At 37.3% G+C, this 26,547-nt stretch overlaps 1 protein-coding gene and 2 long non-coding RNA genes across 6 annotated transcripts in view; 1 reads left to right on the forward strand and 2 right to left on the reverse strand.

Annotated features, from left to right (window-relative positions):
* The window catches only part of CCSER1 (coiled-coil serine rich protein 1), a 672,229-nt gene that overhangs the window by 446,953 nt on the left and 198,729 nt on the right, over positions 1-26,547 (reverse strand). The gene's annotated exons all lie outside the window — the stretch shown is intronic.
* On the forward strand, positions 4,938-6,551 carry LOC121069457. Its single transcript, XR_005819434.1, has 3 exons — positions 4,938-4,996; positions 5,303-5,417; positions 6,325-6,551. It is a non-coding gene; the product is annotated as an uncharacterized LOC121069457 (long non-coding RNA).
* Positions 14,525-26,097, reverse strand: LOC121069458. The gene is made up of 3 exons (XR_005819435.1): positions 25,928-26,097; positions 24,761-24,768; positions 14,525-14,560 (listed from the first exon to the last, which is right to left on the reverse strand). It is a non-coding gene; the product is annotated as an uncharacterized LOC121069458 (long non-coding RNA).

Below are 26,547 nucleotides of genomic sequence, written 5' to 3' on the forward strand. Positions count from 1 at the left end.
TGCAAATTCTTTAAATCTCATTTTAACAGCAGCTAACCAAAGACTTGTGGCAAGGGCCAGGGGGAGATCCCAAATCACCATCTGTACTTACATATGCCAACAAGTCCTCCCCAGGAGATATTACTTGTACGTTTTTAGTAAAATGTTCTCTCAGTGATATAGTTTAAACTTCTTCTAGGTTCAGACCATACAGCCTCTCAATTTTTTTCCCCCTCAAATTTGCTTCTTAATCAATTTCAACAGTAATGTACTCAGGTGTAATACCATTGAATAGTACAAATACTACATTGAAAAGATGGCTTAATTCATAAAGCCATGTTGGCAGTGTGTCAAGTAAAAGGCTGGTGTGGCTGACCACTGCACACACAAAGACAGTACCTGCAAGGTACTGCAGGGAGACTGCAGTATCTTCTGTAATAATAAATGAAATATAATAATAATAATTCCAACCTTGGAGGAAAAAAAAAAAAAGGAAAAAAAAAGTTGCTAATTTGGTCTTTTTTTTTCCTTTTTTTTTTTGTGCATACAGGTGGAGGGATTTTCTGACAGTAGTTTATGTCTAGTGGATTAAGCAACATCACTTTTGTGGGAATAATTCTCATGCAAATTCTCCCGGCTGTCTGTTGGCCTGGCACTAGGCTCTTGTTTCAGGAACAGTGGTAGGTATCCAAGAAATCCAGGAAACAGATTTATGGAAAGGATCAAAATACATTTCTGTGACACTAAAAGATGCTATAACAGAAATTCATATGCACTTTGCATATATCAGTTAATAAATATAGATTATATACATGCATAAACTCAAACAGACACACAAAAATCCATTTCATTGAACACAAGCCAATAATTTAACTCAAATGTTTTTAGAAGCCTGGCCCTACTGAACACAGTAAGACTTTGCCATTATCTCTCCTGAATTAAGGATGCACCCAACAGATATTTAATAAATACCATACTTCCCTCTGTGTTTCTAATTAAGGCTTTCATCATAATGTTCACGGATTTCCTATTTCAAACTGTATGTATAGACTTAAATTAAACCTAGACAAAGTCGTAATTCAATGAAATAGTTAATGTATGTGTTATTGAACACAAGGCACAGAGTTCACAGGATCAGTGCCAGAAGGTATATTTGAACAGCGAGACACTATATTAATATTGTCCTAGTGCAGGATTTACCCAGATAACCTAAAATACCACTCTGCATACCAGGGCAGCTCACTATCCGGTTTGTAAGTAAATCTCTTTGTGAAAGAGACTTCCACTCCAATATATGTTTTGTACTGCTATCCTACAGAGTGTAACTTTCACACCTCTTGTTTCATGAGTTTTAAGCTTCAAATGACAAGAGAAACATCTCTAGGAAATGTAAAAATTACTTTCATACGCTTTTTGCTACTTTCTTTCACTTCTGTCCTGTATTTTCTGTGTGTTTGCTGCTGTGATTGTCTTTCCCCTTTTTGTTCTTACTCTTTTCCTTAGCAATTACAATCTTTTTATTGTTTACAAAAAAAAAATCTATTTCCTAATTTATCAAACATGTATTTCATCTCAAATATATAAGATGACAGAGAAGTCTGTACGCAGACTTGTGAAACTTCCTCGAAGATTTCTAGCACAGGCTCTTTATGAGTGCCTAATATTTTTAACCTTCATAGCCTATAACAAACCGATCACATACAAGAGATGCTGAGTTTTAATTTAATTCACCTCATCAGTTAGAAATTAGATTAAAAGTATAGCATCGCTTCTCTTGGTCTTCCTTTTGCACTTCAGTTTTGAGGCACAGACTAATCTTTTATTAGTCTGAAGACTTTTATTAGGATTTTTTTTAGAACTTTTATTAGCCCGAAGTTTTGAAGACGTTTTAAGAGAAGAAATCCTGCTAGGCTTGGGAGCAAGAAAATTAGAGAAGGTAGGAAATCCCTTAGAGTGAATGAACAGAGATCATCTGCCTTCAGTCACAATTCCTGACAAGGATCAGCCACCAAATGAACATTCCTGCCCCTGATAACCTCCCTGTTTTTTTTTAATTCAGAACTGGAGTCTTCAGAGCTATTGAAGACTAGGCTAACTTCCAAGTAACTATACTATGAAATCTGGTTGAATTCAGTGAATTGCATAACGATCAACTTGGCCATCCCCAGATCTTAAAACTGGAGTTTATACTGCAGAGAGCATGAGCTGAGTTAGCAAACGCTCACTCAGGGATACTTGCCCCCAAAGGGAGGAGTTAAGAAATTTTCTTGTCTCATGACCTAACATTTAATCTGCTGGCATACAAGAAAAGGGTAGAATTTGGCATAGTATATGAACAAACTGAAGAGGTATAAGATGAAATAACTCAACAAGCACAGGAGGCTCATGGGAGTTCTCCTGTGCATTCTTTGACTTACAGTGAGATTTACAGAGAAAAATAAATAAATAAATTAAACTTCGTGTTGTGTTATTGTACCTCTTAAAAAACCCCACCATATTAAAATATTCTTTTTTTTTTTTTACAGTGTCTGATAACTATTACATTAACATTCCCCTGAATTTTGCTTTTATTTTCAACAAGCAAGAGAACAACAATATTGTTAAACTGGAATACAGTTTTAAGATACAATGAACGCAATGGTCTATTTCAAAACCTCTTCATATGAGGTACTGATTACTGAATTCATATTCCCATGAGTTGCAGATTGGGGTTGTTTCTGAATTCTCAAGAATATGTTACGTCATGTATATTCAAACCAGCTGTCTGATTGGCATAACGTCATGCTATGGTTGATTGCAAAAGCAGACAATGTATTGTACTCCTTACCAAAGCCATTAATCTTTATTAGGCAAACAGTCTCTCAAAAAATGTGCTTTTTATGCTCATTAGAAAACTTCGAGAATATAAGATTAACCCAGCAGTGTCTCACGGCCATTAGTAATGACTTAAAGGCTCATTTTACTTTATTACACAAAACCGTGCACAAATTATTCTGGTTTCAAAGGGAAAGAGTACTAGGGAAGGAAAAAAAAAACATCAAATAAGTTTTTTTTGTTCCATTTTGTACATTTTACATGAACCCATCTTGACCAGACACATAGACCCCCCCCCCCCCCTTTTTTTTTCCTACTGAAAATTGTATTTGTAGGTGATAGAAAAGATTGGGTGAAAAAGGGAACATGAAGAGAATTTCTGGACTTTTGACAAAAATAAATCACCCAGAACACAGAAGAGTTACAATACTTACACTTATATAGGACGAGCTATGTCCTCCTATACTACCCAATAGAATTTAGGGGTAGACAATATAGTTTTGTAAAGTATATTTTGGCAACTACAGTCTGAGCAAAGCTGTGAAATCTTCCACGTCTGTGTGTCTTCCAACACTTATCAAATAGCAAAACAAATAAGATATAGATACCACACAACGCAGACACACCCATGATATATTATACTTGCATATAACACTACTGAGCTCCTTTAAAAATACAAATACTTGAAAATAATAATAATAATAATAATTACTCCTAAGTAACCCACATCACAGATACCCACAAACTGTGGTTTAGAAGAAATCAAAGAGCAAGATAGGGAGGGCATGGGTATGCAACTATGGAAGATGGATGATGGAATGCTAAGAGACAGGAGGCTCTCAAATTTTCTTTTTCAGAAGTTGAACTACTGTTAATCATCATTTGTTAAACAGAGAAGCTATGAGTTAAATATAAAAAGCAGTAAATATTAATTTTAATCAAAATTTTAGAATTATTAGTATTTATCAGATAGTTACAAAAAAACAGATGAAATTTATGCCAATAGAGGCACGTGAAAATTAAATGTGTAAGTAATAACTGTTAGTTTTTACATTTAATAAATTACATTACAGCTATACTTTCTCCAACACATTTTTAGAAAAATGAATTCTTTCTTACTTAATATACTAGTATGGAATGCATTAATTAGTAAAATCTTACCTAAAGCTCACAGATTTTGTGACAGACCTTAGGTATACATACAAGCAAAATAAGAGCAAGCAAAGTTCCAGAGTAAACAACAAAGATTCAGTAAGTTGGTCATTAATTCCACATAACTTGTGAAAAATTACCTCCTTATACACACTAAATTCTTTAAGTCTATTATCTCTCTGACCTTGCAAGAACTAAGTATAAATCAAATAAAATGCAATATTTCTTTTGTAAACAAAAAATTAAAGTTTATATTTTATCAACATGTCCAATCCATGTTCAGAAGAAGTCTGTGAAAGCTGCATATAAACCCTTACAAACTAGTCCTAAAAACTAGCCTGTCTGAGAAAATGAGATCAAATTATCATTTGCGCTAGAGAGAGAAGGTAACAGTAAGAAACTAGGAGTGACAAATATTAATAGAAATAAAATAGGGAAAAAGAATATCAAAACCTTGAAAAAAAAACCATCTCCTGACTAGGGCCTTCTGATATATTGTCACAGCATGTTGAAATCATCAAAAGAAGCTGCACACTTTCATTGCTGTACAGGATGCCATATTCAACACCACTTCATTAGCTCCAGCAGTTGAAACACCACATGGTATGATTTAGAGTCAGTAACAAACTTAATATTATCCCAAAGCAATTGATTACCACTGGGTCTGCTCTCAGTCCAGAGCTATTAATAGGCTTCACACATTAATCCAATTTAGTTTCTTGTGTCATGTACTGTTTAGGTTAATATAATTTTATAGTTTAATAAAAAAAAATAAAATATTCAGGCAGCAGAGAAACCTTACAATAAAGAGAAAATATTGAGTCAGCCAAAAGTGGTGTTAGAAGGGATTTTTTTTTTACTGTCTTGAGTCAAGGAATTACCATCACATTAGGCAACTACACCTGATCACAAAAAAGGTATTTGTACCTCCTGTGATACTCAACTGTTCTTAATTTAGCACTGTCAAACCACCCCCTGGAGTTGCAGTAACAGAGCTTTCTGGCAGTGTAAATGCATCTGAATGGAGGTCCTGTGAAACTCCAACAAAAAGGTAAGTCATAAAAGCGTGTGTACATCTCAGAGCAATGAATTAACTGGTACAGCAAAGAAATGTAATTCCTGATGAGCTGGGTCAGGAATGCATCTGAAGAAAGTCAAAGAAATACAGGGAGAAAGATTGTGACATTTAGAAATTTATGTGCTATAAAGTAAATTAAACTTAGTTTTCGTGTATTTCCATGCTTAGATTATTTCTTTCTTAATAAAGACAAAAATAAACATTTGAATTTGATCTGAAAGTTCTGTGAATTAAAGTTTTCAAGCTATTTTGCTAATATCAAGCATTTCACATCTACAGACACGGCATATTGAAACTGAGAGCGTAAGCCTTCAGAAGCTACATGACGTTGGAGGAAAAGCAGAATTCTGGAGTGAAAATTGACTGTCATAAAAACTCTAAAGCATTGAATACGGTAAGAAGAAACGTGCATGAACTCTGATATAGTCTGTGAAATCATCTCACTGTTTTTCTACCATATTTCATCTAGCAGCCCCTTATAGTTCAAAGCAACTGTTTGTGGCTTATCATCTTTATAGAGCTGATCTCACAGGACTCATAGACCTTAAAACTACTGTAACTATACCTTAGTTCTTATAAATGTCACCTGAATGTCTTTCTCTTAAGAATGGCAATGGAAAAAGAGAAGGGCAATATTAATTTTTGTTCCCAAAAGATGCAAGTGAGAAGCAATTATGGCTGACAGGCTTACTAAATGATACCTGGGAGAAACTGCCACCAGGTATATCGGGAAGAGAGAAAGTCTCTATGACAGTAGAAAATATAAGAAGTGATCAACTTGGAATTATCCAGAATTATATCATGGGATTCATCCTGGAAGGTCACAACTCATATTGCTGTGTTATCTGTAAAAGGTAGATTTAGAGTAGACACTCAGAAGACATTTTACTATGAGGGTGGTGAGGCACAGGAACAGGTTGCCCAGAGAAGTTGTGGATGCCCCATCCCTGGAAGTGTTTAAGGCCAGGTTGGATGGGACTTCGAGCAATCTGGTCTAGTGGAGGGTGTCCCTGCCCCTGGCAGGGGACTTGGAATTAGGTGATCTTTAAGGTCCCTTCCAACCCAAACCATTCTGTGATTCTACGATTAATGTCTAACTCATGCCAATACGAGTTGCCAACTCGTCTGAGCTGTCTTAAGACAAAAATTTAGGGGGACAACATAGGGCCTCCAAACAGACTCCAGCCTCTACTGAAGAAACAGCAGAAACAGGGCTACTGTTTCTGAAAGAGAGAGCTATGCCTTAGACCTTTAGATCTTATACATCTGTATATAACATGCAGATGTATCTGACTGAACAGGGTAATGGGACAAGAGAAAGGGTATTGCCCTGGCAACAAAAACTCAAGTTGAATCTCCTGCAACCAGTACACTATCCAGAAAGGAAGGACCTAATCAAATAAGCTTACATATGTGGATATGCCTACACACGTGTTACAATCTTGAAAATATAATCTAGGTATTAAACGTGCAGCAAAGAATTTGGCTCTTTATTGCAGATTTGTAACTCTTAATCTATTAAAATGAAAGCATAAAAATGTTACTCAATTTATCTCCTCAGTCTTCATTTAGCAGAAAAGATGGAGAAAAAAAAAAACGACTAATTTTACTTGGACGCAAACAGATTAAATAAATGGGGGGGGGGGGGGACGACAGGAATACTAAGTCAATTTCATTGGATTTCTCCTTTCCAAAAAATACTAGAAATAGCCTGTTCTTATAATTAAAAAAAAAAAAAGTAATTTAAATGGGAAAAAAAATTCTTCTTACTAAAATTGCTTTTTATTTTTAAGTCGAGAAACCATTAAAAGCTTGAAACAGAAGCAAATATTTTGAGGACATGCAGCTTACTCTTTTCCAAATCTGCCAATAAAAGCTGTAATTCCAAATTGGAAGAAAATAGTTTTAAATTGCCAAGTAACCAAAGCATAATTATGCAATTGTGTTATACCCAAGCTTACTGAACCATTTATTCAAATGCTGTAAGCTATGTTGAGTGTTGTGGAAAATGGTGAGAGTTAGATACTTTAAGTATTTAAAACAACATTTTTCCACAGTAAATAACATTGATACAACTGTTCAAGTAAGGAACGGCTACATCAGCCCATAATAGGGAAGTTATAAAACTATTATTTGCAGGAAATCTTCATTTATGAACTCTCAGTTTAAGTATATGCAATGAAAGAAAAAAAAAAAGCAAAAGTAAATTTATTGTTTTTAATATAGAGCAGATCCAGAAAAAGACCTAACAATCTGACAGTTCACTGCTCTATATCTACAACACTCAGTCTCAATAATAATGCAAGCCCCTTTGCATCTGTCTTTACCAAGTTCTTTATCCAGTTGTTTTTGCTTTAAGAACTGGTAAGGATTAAATAATAATAAATGATGTTAATGTTGTCAGAGAGAAAGTAAAATCCCAAGTTTCTTGAATTTAATTGGGACAAAGATTTAAGAAAAACTGATTCCTCCCTTTTCCGAATGTTGGAAAGCCTTTTACTGGAAAACAACTCTAAGCATTGGGCCAGCCTGTGCCCAGTTATGACACCAACTTTGGTGAAAATTCTTCATCTGCGTGGGGAATCCTGCAGGCTGAAAAGCATAAATTTGAACACCACTGGCAAGGCACAGGAACATTTCCTTCCATGCTCAATAAACAAACTCATTTAGTGGTGTGAAGGTCCATAATGCTACTGACATACACTTTAACATTGTGTGATTGGCGATATAAAGTGACAGAACCTATTTACTCTGGGATTCTCAGGCTTTTTCTTCAACCTAATTAAGAAATGCCACCCACTAAGGTCTTGAAATGTTTATTTTCATTGATGACTGGATTTTCCACACCTATTCTCTACCTGAAACTTCTAATTGCCAAGAGTCAGCCAGCAATTCAGCATTAAATTAACACTGGTGACCTGTATATACAAAAGCCAACATTTGTATTCTCTAAAAAAAAAGTGTAAAATGATACTCCTTAGCCCATTACAGTCTCCTGGGTAAAAACAAAACACTACACAAACTCAACTATGAAAAATGAAAGCATAGATTTAGACAGGTGTGAAGCTGTCTTGTGCTGGAGGAGAAACATTTGGAAGCTCCATGTTAGAACTGTGCCAACAGTTACGCAGGAATGCCTATGGTGAAGTTTACTGCCTTTCTAGATGTTGTTAAAACCATCTTTTTCAGGAATGATAATCCCACAGGTGCATCAAAAATTATTCTAGAAAGTGAGTGTTATACCACTGGTAAAGGATCTGATCGTCCCAACTAGCAGGTATTTTCCCCATGTTCCCAGACTGTCCCTCAAGGCTGCACCTCTCTCTGTGGCTCAACTGACTGATTTTGCTAGAACCACAATTTAGGACTTAGTTTCCATCCAGAGTGACAAACTGTTCATCACAATGCTGTTCAGGAAGCACTTCTTCACTGTGCAGGTGACTAAGCACTAGGACAGTTTGTCCTGAGAGGTTGTAGAGTCTCTCTTCTTGGAGATCTTCCAAAGCCATGGTCCTGAGCTATCTGGGGCTTGAACCGGCTGTGATTCTGAGTCTGTCCAGTCATCGGTGCTTCTTTCAAAGGGTCTGAGCACAGCTGGCAATCCTGAAGCATTTCGGATTTCATTTCAGAGAGTTACAGTTACAGAAAGCTGTTCCTCTAAAAATGTTACCCTAAACTTTATAATTTTCCTTTTAATTATGGGGAAAAAAAATCCCTCAATGTAACTACAGAAGAAGGAAATCAACTTCTTTATCTTGCTTTACACAGTTGCTTTCCAGCTTCAATTTGATTTATCAGGTTTGTTACTAAAGATTGTCACAGATGAGAAACTAAAGCAATTGGACCCTATTTGCATCAAAACAACTTCATTATGGAAGCATGAAGCTTAACTTGATAGCTTTCCTATCATTGATGCAATTGTTAGAAGTGGAGGGGGCTGGGGGCGAGGATGAGAGGAGAGGAAGAAAATGTATAAGAAAGTACAATGTCTATAAGCTTGACGGGCGTAAATGCACTTCACACTTTCTTCCTGCTGTGTGAAGACTCTTGTTTTCGTCTAAGCTACAGAATATTTCAGAGAATCGACTGTGATCTGACAGCTTGTCTTCAATTGTGTCATTACATATAAAAGAGGGAAAAAAAAAAGCCCAGACACTATACTACCTATCCTTTTTTCAGGAATTTTTCTTATTTTCAAATCTAATATATAACAGAGGCATTCACTGAAAAGAATGCTTAATAATATCTACTTTGCATCATGATCTTTCCTGAAACCTGTCCTTTAGCAATGACAGATTTCTGGTGCAGCAGGTAATCATTGTACAGTTCTGAAGCACTGAGCCTTCTTTAGGGCTTATATACAGGCATCTTGCTGTCACATGAAAGAATCACTCAAATCATTCAACAAAAATGCCTCACAAATATGTACACCCACAGCTTGCTGCAGTCCTGTTCCCATGAACTGTCCACTGAGAGAATGATTTCATAAACCAAAGTGCTCTGCTGAATACATCCTTCCTTCCACCCTACGCGTTTTTATTTGTCAAATCAAGACAAAAGCACTTCAAGTAATGTAGAGCACAGTGATAGACACCTGCAAACACATACCATTCAAGAGAACAATTTGACAAGTGGTTGAGAGACTAGCTGATTAAGTCTCCTGACGCATAGGGGAAACTTTTAAATACATTGGTGCCTAAAGAAGACTGCTCTAAGGTCAAAATCCAAAAAGTCATCCTAACTCCTTGCTCACACTGAGAAAAGACAGTATTTTAAAAGTGCTAATCTTTAAAAATATGCTTTTTTAATGGATCTAAATTCCATGAAATTTCAGTAAGAATGACCAGACAAACTTGTAAAACTTTGAAGATGGGGAGTATATTCTGCCATTTCCAGAAGTACTTCAGTAGAGTAGTGATGACATTTACTCACACCTAGAAGCTCGGCTGCTTTTGCAACCTCCCATTCCCCGTAACACACATACAATGAAGTATGCACTCTAACCATATGCCCTAAAGTGTCTTACTTAACTATAAGAATGATTTAGGATCTAGTATATGTCTGCACTGTGTACTTTGTCGTGTGCAAAGAAACCAAAGCTGGTATGAAACAGCTCAAGTATTTTAAGTAGACTAATTTGTTGTTTCTTTTACTTTCAGGCATTTCTGAAAACATTACCTTTAGCAATTGTAAAATATACTTTATCATTTATTTTAAAATCATTTTAGGGAACTATACGATTTTTACATCAACTTTTTGAAAGAGATTTTTACATTCGAATTGTCTGTAATTGAGTTTGCAAGCAAGCGATTCTCTTTTTGCCAGAAAATGCTACTAAATACTAAAATGCTACGAAATACAAAGAACACAAAATTAGGCTAGTAATAACAAACAAGGGTTTCACATACAATACCTGCATGTAATGTACATCTGAAGCCAAACTAAGATGAACGAGAAAAAGATCTATGAATGAAATATCATTTTCACTAACACTATATAACAAGCAACCTTACTATCATAAACAGTCTGCGTTACCTAGAGTACTCGTTCATCAAGACATGCTCAACAGCTACCCCTTTTTAAACGCTGCTCTTCCAAAGATCTATTTCACTTAACGCCAAGTACTGGTAAGAGCTGTCACAGCATAACATTAACTTCACAAATTCCGTTGTTCCTAAAAAACCTGTTAGATAGCATTATTAAACAGCTTTTTTTTTTTTTTTTTTAGAAAAGCTACAGCACAAAATACAAGCTGTTTTTTTGAACAGAGAAAGCTGATTTGAATACAGTTCAGCCTCCCACGAGGTTGGATATTTTGCCCATTTGCCAGCTTAAAATTTTGCCTGCAGTAGATCTTCAGATCTACTAAATTAAGTTCTTCAAAGCACAGATTTTTTTTTCAGACTGCCCACAGCGATACATTTCATCTCCAATCAAACATGGAAATAAATCATAAAAATTGAGCAAATACATGCTGTAGCTGACATAGTGACTATATCCAGACTGGTTACCATTCAGGTTTTCTCCAAAATTCTTATGTTAGGTTTTGGAGGATACAGGAAACAGTAACTGTTCATACATTTTTTGATTTTTTTTTTTTTTTTTTAAAAACAAACTACCTTAGCACTACCCTCTTCTCAACCTTCCCTTTCCATTTATACAACAGAATCTCTCTGCTTTTTCTTCCAACCCCCATCCCAAATGGATCTTGGACATCCCCTTATATTTCATGTCTCGTTAGTGATGGAAAATGAATTGGCTCCTGGTATGGATCTGTTATTACATCGTGCTTGTATTCAAAACCAAAAATAAAGAAACAAAAGACTCCCCATGAAAAATCATCTGAGACTCAATATTTTAATATTTAATAGCAAACACTATAATTTCCCCCCAATTATAGGGTTTAATAAGGAGTCTATGAAATCTCACTTTATCGCATTATAATTATAACCTTGGAACTTTTATATATGTATGTATATTTATACACAAATTATGAGACACCATAACTGTAAAAAGAATCTAAGAAAAAAAAACAAACACAATGCAAACCTCATCTAAGGTAGTCAAAGTTTATTCATGTAAGTGGGGATTCAATATAGTTTGTCAGTATCTAAAAAGTACAGTAATTCTTGTCACATCAGGTTATTAGTCTGCCAGTCAGCTCTGACTTATTTTCCACTAGCAATGACACCTGTTTTTTGAATATTTTTTTTCCTTGGATAGCTATACATATGCACTTGCATAGTGACATAACTATAAAGAGCAAAGGATGAAATATCCAGACCACATTTTGAAACAAGGAGGTGACATTAAAACATTTTTTTTGTGAGGAGCTTGGGCACTAACCTGTCTTACTAGAGAGAAAAAAAATAATTTACTCTTTAAAATATGCTGTACTAGTTTGTGGTTTTCAACCTGCAAGCACAGAAGATACATTAGTGCAGTAAAAGAAATACAAGCAGCAATGAAAGGAGTAAGGACAACTGGGCAAAACAGCACACATTTTGAACCCAGGGTGTTAATTTCCTACAATTAAGCCTGTGATTCTAAAAACACCTGACAAAACCATTCTTTGATGCTCTTCAGATAGCTCATTTAAGATGTACTCTCTTCACAAACATGAAGCAAGAAAAAACAAGCTAAATGTGTCAAGTAAATTATGCAGAGTGATCCAGCCACTTGTGGTGAGATCCAGAAGACACTTAAAGGTTGTGACACTGAACGTGGTAACAGATGCTGAGAACCCAGCTCCTGGGGCAGAAACCACAGGCCTCGGGCACCTGAAGTTATTATAAAGTGGGTGGAGAAAAAGAAGTTGCCTAACAGTAGACCAGACTCAGAACAGGAACCCCTAAGTAACCCATGTGAAATCCTCAACACAGAAGAACGTCTCAAATCTTTTCCATTTATAGTGACTAAATCAGATGGCAGAGACATACAAAATCGTTAGACTACAATCCACAGCTACTATAGTACAGTTACAGCCTACAGTTGCAACTCATATTCTGTTTACTGTATTTAAGCATCTAAACCAGTAGAACATGCTTCACCATTCATTTTGCAAAAATGAGTGCAAGCCAGCAGAAGGAAATGAGAATACAGCTGTTTTCCTGTCCTGATGCAATTTTGCTATGTACCAATACAGTGGGCAGTGACTAGCAGCTTTCCAGAAAGGGACTTCAGGGTCCTGGTGGACAGCAAGTGAACATGAGTCAGATCATGCCCAGCGGCGATGAAGATGGCCAACTACATACTAGGCTGAAATAGTGCAGCCAGCAGGTTGGTGGAAATGATTCGAACTCTGTTTGGCACTAGTAAGACCACCACTGTGATACTATGCCTAATTTTGGCCTGCTGCTGTAAGAAAGACATAGATCTACTGAAATTAATGCACTAGATGGCCTCATCAGGAGAAGCTGAGAGAACAGGGTTTCTTCAGCCTTAGAAATAGAGTCTTATTACTCTCTAAAACTACCTAATGCCAAGTGCAGAGAATACAGAACACATAGCAACATGCAGACGCAGAAGATAATATTCTAATTAGATATGGAAAAAGTCTTGTGGAAGTGGTCGAACACTAGAAGAGGGCCTTAGACAGGCTGTCAGACCTCCATCTTTGGAGATAATCACAACTCAAATGGACAAGGCTCCAACTGGACCTGCGCAGAGCAAAGGGTTGGAGTACAGAGCTCCAGAGATCCCTTCCCACCTAAATTGTTCTATGACTGACCCCAGGGATAATTATTCGTACACTTAGTTATTATAATTCATATACTGATTATGTTCATATATTCATATAATATTCATATGCTGCTCACCATGCCATTTCTCTCTTTTCTTCTTCCTTATTTCCTTGTGTCTCGTAATTTCTACAGTCCAAGCACATAAAAATAGATCAAAATTATGGGATAACCATTCATTACCTTACATTCCAAAGATGAGCCAGTGTGGAAGACCACCGGCCTGGCTGAACAGAGAGTTATGGCTAGAGCTTAAGAAAAAAAAGAGGGTTTATGATCTTTGGAAAAGAGGGCAGGCCACTCAGGAGGACTATAAGGATGTTGTAAGGATGTGTAGGGACAAAATTAGAAAGGCCAAAGCTCATCTGGAGCTCAATCTGGCTACTGCTGTTAAAGATAACAGAAATTTTTTTTTATAAATACATTAACACAAAAAGGAGGACTAAGGAGAATCTCCATCCTTTACTGGATGCAGGCAGGAAACTTAGTGACAAGAGATGAGGAAAAGGCTGAGGTGCTTAATGCCTTCTTTGCCTTAGTCTTCAGCAGCAAGACCAGTTGTTCTCTAGATACCCAGTAACCTGAGCTGGTGGAAGGGGATGGGGAGCAGAATGTGGCCCTCACAATCCACGAGAAAATGGTTGGCAACCTGCTACAGCACTTAGATGTATGCAAGTCGATGGGGCCAGATGGGATCCACCTGAGGGTGCTGAGAGAACTGGCAGAAGAGCTGGCCAAGCTGCTTTCCATCATTTATCAGCAGTCCTGGCTATCAGGCTTTCCTGGCCATCCCAGTCAACTGGTGGCTAACAAACATGACACCCATCTACAAGAAGGGCCAGCAGGTAGACCCAGGAAACTATAGGCCTGTCAGTTTGACCTCAGTGCCAGGAAAGCTCATGGAGCAGATTATCTTGAGTAGCATCATGCAGCACTTACAGGGCAACCAGGCGATCAGGCCCAGTAAACATGGGTTTATGAAAGGCAGGTCCTGCTTAACTAACCTGATCTCCTTCTGTGACAAAGCAACACGCTTGGTGGGTGAGGGAAAGGCTGTGGAATTGGACTACCTTGACTTCAGTAAGGCTTTTGACACTGTTTCCCACAGCATTCTCCTCAAGAAACTGGCTGCTCTTGGCTTGCTCCTCAAGAAACTTGGCTGCTCTTTAATATCTTTATTGATGATCTGGATGAGGGGATCGAGTGCACCCTCAGTAAGTTTGCAGATGACACCAAGTTCGGTGCATGTGTCAGTCTGCTCGAGGGTAGGAAGGCTCTGCAGGAGGATCTGGACAGGCTGGACCGATGGGCTGAGGCCAACTGTATGAAGTTCAACATGGCCAAGTGTCGGGTCCTGCACCTGGGGCACAACAACTCCAAGCACTGCTACAGGCTGGGAGATGAGTGGTTAGAAAGCTGCCTGGCAGAGGAGGACCTGGGAGTATTGGTTGATAGTTGGCTGAATATGAGCCAGCAGTGTGCTCAGGTGGCCAAGAAGGTCAACAGCATCCTGGTTTGCATAAGAAGCAGTGTGGCCAGCAGGGCTAGGGAGGTGATTGTTCCCCTGTACTCAGCTCTGGTGAGGCCACACCTCAAGTACTGTGTTCAGTTTTGGGCCCCTTGCTACAAGAAGGACATGGAGGTGCTCGAGAGAGTCCAGAGAAGGGCAACGAAGCTGGTGAGGAGTCTGGAGAACAAGTCTTAGGAGGAGCAGCTGAGGGAGCTGGGGTTGTTCAGCCTGGAGAAGAGGAGGCTCAGGGGAGACCTTATCGCACTCTACAGGTACCTTAAAGGAGGCTGTAGAGAGGTGGGGGTTGGTCTATTCTCCCATGTGCCTGGTGACAGGACAAGGGGGAATGGGCTAAAGTTGTGCCAGGGGAGGTTTAGGTTGGATATTAGGAAGAACTTCTTTACTGAAAGGGTTGTGAGGCATTGGAATAGGCTGCCCAGGGAAGTGGTTCAATCACCATCCCTGGAGGTCTTTAAAAGATGTTTAGATTTAGAGCTTAGTGATATGGTTTAGTGGAGGACTTGTTAGTGTTAGGTCAGAGGTTGGACTAGATGATCTTGGAGGTCTCTTCCAACCTAGATGATTCTGTACTGATTACTGATAGTGAATATTAACTGAAATATACTGATTAATATGTTGGTTAATAAGAACAAATATACCATATATAAACACCACAATAATCCCATATAATTGTCTAAAATAAGACAATAATTTCAGTGCCAAATAATTGATTCATTTATACACTCAAAATATTGCTTGGTTGCAAAAATAGTCCTGTTTCCCTCTGACGTGAGCAACAGGAAAATAATAAAGCCATAGTACTGCAAAAATAATTGCAAGTGAATCCATAGTTTCAGAACAGTGACAAAAAAAAAAAAGCAGGCTGAACTGAAAAACATATCTGACATGCCTTAGACCTGAAATATTTGGGGATATAAATTACGTTTTAAAATGACCAGGTTTTGCTGGAAATTCTTGCAATAAGCTTACTAATGCTCCCGCTGGTATCAAGGACAGAGCCACCACTGATTCCAAGGAACTGCTGCTAGGGAATTATCGTAAAATCTTCCATGACCATACACACAAAAAAAAAAAAGAGAAAAAAAAGAAAAACAAAGAAAGAAACAGAAGAAAAATGGGATTCCCTTTGCTTTTCTTTGCACACAATGTAGTCTTTGCTTCTAAATCTCCTTTCAAGTGAATTTAATAGGAAGAATGCTCAACAAAAAGAGTGAATAAGTAGTGCAGCTCACGGAAAGCAAAATTTACCACATTATATGGCAACAAGTACCCAAGTACCAGAAAAACAACTCTAAAAATCCATAAATCCATGTCTAAAATGGACATTGCTTAGCAGTCTCAAGCAGACACAGGAAACCTTACCTAGCTCATGATGGTGAAGTCAATGAAAGGCAAACCTAGATTCTGCCTCACACCTGTAAATGCTGTAATTTATTAACTTAGGTCCTTATATCATGACTCTTGCTCATTAGCCAGAAATTGTAGCCATATGAACCTTAAAAAGCAATCATGCTGTTATTAGCAAGATAACTATGCTCATCTGAGAATTGTAAAATACTGACAAATGAAATACATTTTTATTTTAAATAAACAGAGGGAAAAAAAAAAAAGGCAAACAGAAAAGTAAATCAACATGTCACATAAGCCAGCAGAGTAGCTATAACAATTTATTTCACAGTTTTGCTTGGTAACTAATGACTTCTTTTAACACCCATAGGTTTTGCAATTTGTGACTCAAAGACTTTCTGCACTACTGTCAACCAAGACTCAATAATTTAGCATTGGTTTATCATATGACTCTGACAAGTAGTGTTTGATCTTCATCATCCTGTCATATGATGCCAAGTGACATGATAAATTGGCAATAATATGCTAAAATGTAAGAAATGACAAACACTTCCCTCTATCTTTAGTCCATATGACCTTTAACATTACAGGGCACAAGATGTAATCTAGAAATATGGAAAAAAAGGAAAAAATACAGCTACAGATTTAATTCATAGTTGATGACAAACACCGGGATATTTCCTCCAGCACAGGGCTCTTACCCAATATGGAAGTGAAACTCCACACGGGGACCAAACCAAAATATGTAAGAGAGTTCTGGATTTTTATTCAGATAGGATAAGTTTGCTCCACTGGTCCAAATTGCTCTGTTTTCTAAGTTATGGCTGCTAAAGCCAAAATGTGTGATTGAGCCTTGAAAGAAAAATATAAAACTCTAGAAAAATCTCAAACTGCTGACTCCCAGATGAGCCAAGAGGCAGGAAACACATTGTGGTGGGGGGAGAGAAGAAGATTTATTATAGTTTTCTCTAGTTACCTTTATGCATACTAAAGAGTTCTCCACTGGTAATGCCAATGCATTTAGAACCTTCTCAACTCATTTCATAGTTTCTAGATCTCTTTTACCCCCCCCATCCCCCCCCCCCTTAAAAATCTATGCTTTGCTGCAGAAATTCCTCTCCTTTATTAAATGTTTGTTTGTTTTAGATTTATGAAATGCCTTTTCCTATAGCAGATAAAATCCAGGATATTAGAAAAGCACATCTATTTTAACTGAGCTAAATTTTATGCTATTGTGTTTTTGCAAGATAACAGACTGTTGAAGATTTATAGGAGGAGATGATGACCCTTTTCTTTAAATTATTGTGGCAGATTAGAATTTCCACTTGAGTATTTCTATTTCATAGTCTACATTCAGTGCCTCTACCTAATTATTCAAATAACTGATGCATATCATGCAACAGAGAAGTACACCTCCACGAATCATTGGTTACATATACGTATACAACCTAACACATAGCGAGCTCAGAATGAATTTAAACAAAATTGTTAAAACATGTGCCATTTTATGTATGATGGCAACATCATAGAAAACCGCATTAAACTGGTATTGAAACGGATGTATTAAAAACAGTTCAGGCAGAATTACCTAACTGGATGCTTACAGTGCTTCTGTAGAGCTAATCCAGCCACAGCAAAAAATTATTCATTTCATCTGAGCAGCTAAGTATATTGGCAATATAATGAGGAAGCTCAGCTAGTAGGCTAGTTAACATTCCTTCCTTAAAGCACTGAAACTCCTATTAAAGTTCTATACTAAAAGACTTAAAAATAATAATAAAAATCTGACTCTAAATCTAAGCACCTTATGATTAACTGGTGCTTGCTATGGAAGGCACTGTAAAATCATCAACTGCACTAGCACAGAAGACAAAATCTTGAAAAGAGAGAAGAGAGGGGAGAGAGGGGGGAGAGAGAGAAAAGAAAAGAAACCCACAGCAAGAGTGACCACACTTACTAGAGAGCTGCATGCAGAAGCAAAGGTCAAATACAATATTCTCCTATACCTTTCATGTGACAATAATAGTTGTTTTTTAGGATGCTATTGCTTCTTGTAAGGCACAATAATATTGACCTAAGGCCCCAGTTTTTTTAAGAATGCAATTCTTGTAGCAAAGGCTGTCCTTTTCAGTGAGCACTTTTGAGCAGCATTTTATTAATTCACTATCAGTTTGTAAGGCATTGGTCACAGACAAAAGGAGTTGGTAGAGGGTGTAAACTTGCTGGGAAAAAAAAAAAAGAAAACATAGGTTTGTCAACAAGAAATCTAATTCATTATAAGTCATCTTAGACTATGATTATTGAATGAGCAACCTTTCTCTTCAATATTCAGCAAATAATTTATAAGAATCCTGATCAGGACAGCTCCTCAGCTAAAATAGCTTGGTATCATCTCCTCAACTCATGGATAGTCACATCGTTATAGGATTTGAATTTGCATGTTTTATTGATATCAAAACATTTTTTCTGGTAGAGAATCCCCCCAGGGAATGCATTCACTGGCATTCCAGACTAACACTGCCAGAGGTCAGACTCCAACACAGCCACCCAGAGTTGCTGAAGGTTTTAATGTTCCACCCATTTTTGACTGAATAACTGTTAAATGAATCACTTTTACACACTAGCTGAAAAAAAGTAGCACTGTCAGAACATTAGTTTTGTATGGTCAACTGAAAATTAGGAAGAAGGAGAAAATAAGAGATCCAAAAGCATCACATATTGTTCAGCTGAATTTCTAAAACTTCAGCTGCTTACTTACACCTTTTTAAAGCTAAAAAAAATCCAACATAAGATGATTTTTTATTTTAAGACTCATGCTGGTGCTTTCTGTCTCAGTAAGCACCAGAAACACCAGAAAAAAAAAAAAAAAAAAACCACCTCCCTTCTTGCATTTTGGCTTTTCAATTTTTCCTGGCCAGAAATCAACAAAACATGGCACAGAGCAGTTTCATACTTAAAAAAAAATTAAAAATGTTCCTCAATAACACATGACAGGGATAGGACATTCCTTTCTCTATATGAAACACCTGTTAAATAAAAGCATCTAGTGTCAGGATGAGGAATTCCTTGAGTGGAATGGGACAGTAGGAAAACAAAAAAAGAAGGAAAAGAGAAAGAATTCCACCACTCCATTTCTAACAGGTAAATCTTCAACAGCTGTGCCAAGCTCCCATCTGTTGTAATAGACTCAGTTCTACAGGCAGTCTGGCCACTGTGTGCACTTTAGGAAAAAGGAAGGGGGTAAGAAGAAAAAGAAAAAAAAAAAAAAGGAAGCCAGAATGGTTAAATATCAGTTTGACTTTATAAGGAATTATCATTTATAAGCTATAAGCAGGACAAGAAATTGTAATTGCATTATCTCCTATGCAACTGTATCCAGTTTTGCATTTATCTTGTTCTTTCTGCAATGAGCAGGAAAACTTTCATGCTTCAATAACAGACTCATAAAAAGTGCCTGATGGACTGCAGAAGGTATTTCTACTGCTCTGAAAAATTGCATAAATCAAATACTGCGTGATTGCCACATTCCAGCTAAATACTATTATAAATAACTGTTTACATGGCCTTATCATTTTTTTCTGCCTGTCAACTACTGATAAAGATTCACTCCCTAAATCATGGTAATTTCCTTTTAGTTGTCAGAAAGGAGATTTAATATGGTGATAAAGAAATATCTGAAAAAAAGTGTTTTACTTTTTAAGAGAGTTGTATAATTTTGTGTAGTTGTTTCAAAAGCATTGTACTATCATTTTTTTGGTTCATGCCCAATGACACCAATTTGTTGTGACATATGATATTATCTTAGAAAGCTTTGAATATAAATAGTTTGATTAAGTTTTGTAATGTTGCACACATTAGCATAATGCCTTTTATTCTGAGTACCTGAAAACAAAGGTTCTGTCAGAGACACAAGTATTCCTGTATTTTCACCTAGTATCACAATACTAATGACTAGTAAAATTGTGCTCGCTGGTCTAGTTTCACTCCTACATTCTCATATGCTATTAATCAGATGGCAGTAACTGACAGAGTAGAAGCTGATATTTTTTTCATCACCTAAAACTATACTATTTTTAAATTTACAAATCAAACCATGAGAAATGAATTCCACCATCCAATTTTATCTGCTAATTGCAAATAAAAATAGTGGACCCATCAAACTGTGGTTACCAAAAATGAATGTACACAAATATGGAATTAGTTGAGGTTTTGGCACGAAGTCATATATTTTTATATGTAAATAATACCTTTGAGCTACGATCATATTTGGCAGCACCAAAATGGCATATGCAATTGCTGAAGTCAACAGATTTTCTTCAACAGCTATGCTGCCTATGTTTACTATCCAACTTTACAGAGATTAATTTCACAAAAACAGAGTTTTAATGTTGCAATATCCCTAGGGGTATGCAGTCATCAGTTCGCATAATGGTATTTTAGTAGGTAAGAGAATACCTCAGAGTCTTACAAAGAAACAAATACCATTTTTGCATGCAAAAGCAAACAAACAAAAAATTTGGAGTATATTCAGATGTATTCCTTCCCCTTTCAGGGGGCTGAAAGATTTCCACATTCTATACTATAGCAATTTTCCATATTTTAACACAATACCACAAGAAGCAAAAGGGACAACATTATTATTTGTTATGGCGTCAATTTAAATAACAATAATAATAACAAAAATCACTCTTCCAGCAGCATGAACGTTACTCATGCTGTAAGAGGATTGCTGACATAATTAAAATGCTCTTTCAAACAAATCTTTGGTCAGATTTGCCTTCTAGTACTTCAAGAATAACCTTGTGTTTGGAAAAAAAATTTAAAATGGCTGGCTAAGTCATTGCATTCCCTGTTATTTCAAAGATTCACCACAGGTTCATATCATAATCCGTTGGGAAAGGTCTTCTTGAAACAATATGTTAAAGAAGAACCAATTTCTGAACACTTATAACATTCTGTGATTTCAAATGTCCCAAAGATACTTAGTTGCCTCTTTATGTTTAAGCATCCAAAGGCTGAACAAAATAAAATAAAAGCTATCATAATGTCAAATTATTACAAGGAAAGCAAGAAGAAAGACAGCAAAACATTTTTAAAATAATACATTTTAAGAAGCTAGCTAGTCCTGATGTTCACAGTATCCATCTGTCATTAGTAAGGCATAGGTACTGTGGGCTAATTAAATGTTAATGAAATATAAAGAATCTGCTGGTCTCAAAGCATTAGCTAAGGAGCAGTAACTGCACAACAGCTGCTGCAGTTCACCAAAAGTGCTCATGTCAGCACCTCAAACAACATCTAAAATCTGGCATCAAAACATCTGAATGAAATAATAATGACTTTTTCACGTAAGTCACTGCAGAAGACTTGCAGTTATTTCTGCTTGAGACAGAGGTGAAAGGTCCAAGTGATAGCAACAAAAGTTGAAGAGTTTCACTGAGGAATACAATTAGATAGGAGATTTTTCATCTACTGTTTTGCTGAAGTCTTTTTAAGTAAAGCACTGTGTTTGTAAAAGCAGTACCATGTGAAGATGTTAATGATATTGAAAAAAACAAAGTCATGCCAGAAATATTAATGTTAGATACAAAAAAAATTTTACTCCTGGTCCATAGCATCATGGCCAAACAGTGAAGCAGGTAAAGTTAAGACTTAAGCTCACTTCCCATTCAAAGCCTGAATTTTATTCCCAAAATTTTTGACTGGCCTCCAACTGAATTTAATTCTATTCATCTCAAGCCTTTAGGCCTGGCCACCCAGATAGTTTTTAACCCAACAAAGAAGGTTAAAAACTTCCTCCTTGCCAGAAAGAAGGCTTACAGTTTGTGGTGACCCATTTGGGGAAGACAGAAAAGACTGGCACAGTGAGTGAAATCTCACACACCAGGCATGCAGGAAGCTCAGTTAAGGCTTGAGGTAGAACATGGGAAGTGCTGTGAGAGAAGGAAACACACCACACCTTAACCATAGAAAGCATTTTAAAGGCTAACACATTTGAATTGTATCCCTAAAATGGAAATTCTACTTAGGAATGGCAGAAGTGTTCCCTCAGTTCAGGTTGCACACATACTCTTACAGCCTCTTGTTACAAGAGTATACTCTTTACAAGCATTACAAAAATATACCTGAAAACTAGAAAGGATTATATAGATTGCTGACTTCTAGAGACCTAAGAAACCTATAAATATGTTGCTTCTATATCAAGAGAGCGGGATTTCTATTCCATACCAAAACCCATTCACCCAGAAAGACACAAGCCATTACTACAAAGACGTAATATTTTTAAGAGGTACATCAAAAAACTCTACAGATTCAGAGCAACAATACAGAAATGTTCTTTGATGAATGCCAACAAAGTCCATCTGACATACAAAATATGATTCTGAAACTATATGGGAAATGTTTTATTCTGCTCTTGAATAATTTGGCATGTCTTCAGCAAGAAAGAATGTTGCTGGAAATTGAGAAACTAGATAATCAGTATGCTAGTCACGTTCATCTGCTTAAAATAACACAAAGGAAAATTAGACAAACTATAATGCTACAAAGAGATAGCATCAAAACTAATTCTAAACCTCAGTTTCTTTTGTGTTCTGGAATCAGGGGAGTGTTTGTTAAAAAAAAGCAAAACAAAAAAAATAAACAGAAGGAATAATTCCATTTACTGCAGACATGGCACATCGATGTCTGCAAAGTCCCTTTATACTAGGTGCATAAACACCTGCATTTGCCATATAACAAGTCTGACCCAAACTGGCCAAAGGAAGATTCCATTCCATGTAGTGTCATGCTCAACAATTAATATGGGGGGGAGTTGGCCATGGCAGGGAGGGCACTGCTCATGGTCTGGCTAGGCATCAGTCAGCAGGTGGTGAGCATCTGCATTGTGCATCACTTGTTTTGTATATTCTTATATTATTATTATTTTCCTTTCCTGTCCTATTAAACTGTCTTTATCTCAACCCATGAGCTTTACCTTTTTTGCCAGTTCTCTCTCCCATCCCACTGGGGTGAAGTGAGCAAATGGCTGTGTGGTGCTTAGCTGCCAGCTGGGTTAAGCCAAAACAGTGACAGAGATGGAAAACAATGAAATGCTACTGTCATTTCCAAAGTTTTCCTCCTAACTTGGAGAAAACACAAAGAGGTTTCAAGCTTCTTTTTTTTTTTTTTTTTTACTTTTTTTTTTTTGCTTTTAGATCCTATCTTTACTCTTTTGATAAGTCATAATGCTTTTATAACTTGCTTCTTTTGTATTTTGAATCTTTATATTTTGAATCTTTTATATTTCACTGCTTCTTAAGCTCTTGTCCACATGCAGTGAGGCAATTAAGAAGATTTTTTTTTGTGTAAGCAACTACAAATAGGTTTGAAAAGAGTCTCTCATACCACCAATTTCTCTGATGGAAGACAGGTTTGAGAATGCACCAGAACCATTAAATTAGAAACATTAAAAAAAAATACACATCACATTTACTTCTGCAAAGAAGCAGCAAGAAAGGAGGCAATATCCACGTTATAATTTAAGTCTGTCTAAATTTCTCTGAAAACCCCAGAAGTTTTATTAACCTTTCTAATCAAAGCAGCCAATAGTGAGAGTTACAGACATGACAGGTTTGAAGTTTCCGTATATTTTCTCTAAGCATTATGACAATATATTTCATACTGAACTCTCAAAATTGGAAACTGACTTAGCTTTTTACCTCTCAGCTGCACTCTGACCTCAGGCTTTGATTATTCTCTTTGCAATTAAATGAATGGGGCATATTCCTAAATCTTAATATGTTGTCTCCTCATTAACATATACAAAAATACTTACTTTCTGCTTTATCACAGTATACATGAAAAGCACGCCTTCAAAAGCAGCATTGGAGTAGAGTGGAAGCCCCCTTAAGGACTATTTAAGTATCACATTCATCCTGACAAAACAGCCAAAGGCACATTTAACTAACGAACCATCATTCCAAGCTTCATCTATATGTAGCAGTACAGAAATTTTGAATGTGAACACAGAATAGTTGTAAACAGTATGGATAAAATATATTTGAAAACACAGTGGAGAAGGTCAGTGTTCTCTGTAGCACTTCTGCTGGTCTAATTGCTGCTCATTAATTCATGCAGAAATAGAAAGTTACTGAGTCTGCACTGTCTCCAAAATATCCTTTTATAAGTATGTCTCTAAAAAACCTTTTCCCCTTCTTTGCTCACGTTGTAGGGTTTTCAGTTTGTGTTCTTAGGAGCATTTCACAGGTGTATCTTCTGTTCAGAGACAAAGCAGTTCCTGATATTCAGACAGTGCCATGAAGTGACATGAGGTTAGGAGCAGGAAGAAAACTGTAGCCTCAACCAGCAACTCGGACACATAACTGATGTTTCATGACTTACATCACTGTACAAAATTTGCAGTATCATGTGAACAGACTGTAAACAGGTATTTATAAAACCTACAGAAAGCAGGTAGTTGTTCACTCTGAATGTCTCTCCATTTGTTGATACACTGCACTTAAACTACAAAAGGATTTTAAACAGTTCAAGTGAATAATGACAATAATGAAAACACTACTGAACTATGGGACTTCTCCAGCTCTTACAGTATTTTTTATTTTCTTCTTTTTGTAGGACTTGGGTAGCTGAAGAGTCTGTTAAAAAATGACAGAGACATTCAATACTCATTTCTTTTCCAGCATTAAAGTTTGTATCTTTCTCCCTTCCTATTAAGAACTACATGGCAACACAAAGGAGAATACTGTAAGAAAACTGTTTAAATTCCAGCATACTGTGAGATTAATAAACCACGGAAATCTGACATTACTGCAAATGCAAAGCATTAATTGCCTTCAGACAAAGCTTTAAAAAACACACTCCATAAGAGTGTACACAAAAAACTTCATCTTATTTGGGGGAAGGGAGCAAGATGAACTGTTGACTTCAAAAGTACCTGCAGTTCCTGAAATGCTACCTTATCTGTACAATGTAATTTTTTTCGTCATTTAAAATAATTATAACAGAAATATTTACAGAAAAGAAACAGTATGTCCACATCAATAGAGTCAGGATTTGCAAAGCACTGAGACCACTCCCACAGCTCTGCCAGCACGCCCGCTGCATTACAACATACTGCTGTGCTGTCCCCCAGAGTCTCCAGCACTGCAGCAAGGCAGCTATTGCAACTGCTCTCATCCACTTGCCCACAGCATCTACATCCCTCAACATGTGCTACACATTTAGCAGCCCTACCCTGTACAGATGGTTGCTGCCCAGTACAATTTGTTTACTCTTCTTCTCTGGGAATCTATTCTATCATTTGGCAAGGAAAGCAGCTCTAAATCTGACTCCTATCATGAACTGAGACTGTACCTCAGAGAAGAGAGAGTTTAAGGTTTCATTTGCAGTATTTGGAAACACGAAAACCAGTACGTTAAGTTTGAAGCAAAACTCCATCACTGGAATTCTTTGTAAATTGTGACAATATACATCTGTAAATTGGGATTAAATGTAACCACTGTTACAAATTTTAAATATCAGTGTATGATAAAATGAATGCAACAGGAAGAAATTCTGCAGTCACAACACTTTTAACCACTGGAATCCTCACTGCAAATTTCACCACAGACGGGGTGCAATTTCACAGCATTGGTCTTTCAAATACCATCATGGCCAAAGCTCCAGTACTGCTGCTGCTGTCACTGTGGAGTTCTGCCAGGACAACAGCATGGGTTGCACGTGTGTGTATCACTTCCACCCCCATGCTCCCAGACAGGCTCTGTAAATCCCCGGGGACCCAGTGACATGGGCAGAAGCCAATGGGATGAGGTTCATCATGGCCAAGTGCCGGGGCCTGCACTTTGGCCACAACAACCCCATGCAGTGCTACAGGCTTGGGGCAGAGTGGCTGGAAAGCTGTGCAGAGGAAAAGGACCTGGGAGTGTTGGTCGATGCTCGCCTGAACATTAGCCAGCAGTGTGCTCAGGTGGCCAAAGCCAACAGCATCCTGGCTTGTGTCAGGAATAGGGTAGCCAGCAGGACCGGGGAGGTGATCGTCCCCCTGTACTCTGCTCTGGTGAGGCCGCACCTCGAGCGCTGTGTTCAGCTTTGGGCCCCTCACTACAAGAAGGACATCAAGGCCCTGGAGCGTGTCCAGAGAAGGGCTACGAAGCTGGTGAAGGGCCTGGAACACAAGTCCTGTGAGGAGCAGCTGAGGGAGCTGGGGTTGTTTAGTCTGGAGAAGAGGAGGCCCAGGGGAGACCTTATTGCTCTCTACAACCACCTGAAAGGAAGTTGTGAGGAGCTGGGGGTCAGCCTCTTCTCATAGATAACTAGTGATAGGACCAGAGAGAATGGCCTCAAGTTGCCCGAGGGGAGGTTCACATCAGAAATTAAGAGAGATTTCATCTCAGAAAGAGCAGTCA

This window comes from Cygnus olor, chromosome 4, assembly GCF_009769625.2.
Source record: "Cygnus olor isolate bCygOlo1 chromosome 4, bCygOlo1.pri.v2, whole genome shotgun sequence".
NCBI classification, from domain to species: domain Eukaryota; kingdom Metazoa; phylum Chordata; class Aves; order Anseriformes; family Anatidae; genus Cygnus; species Cygnus olor.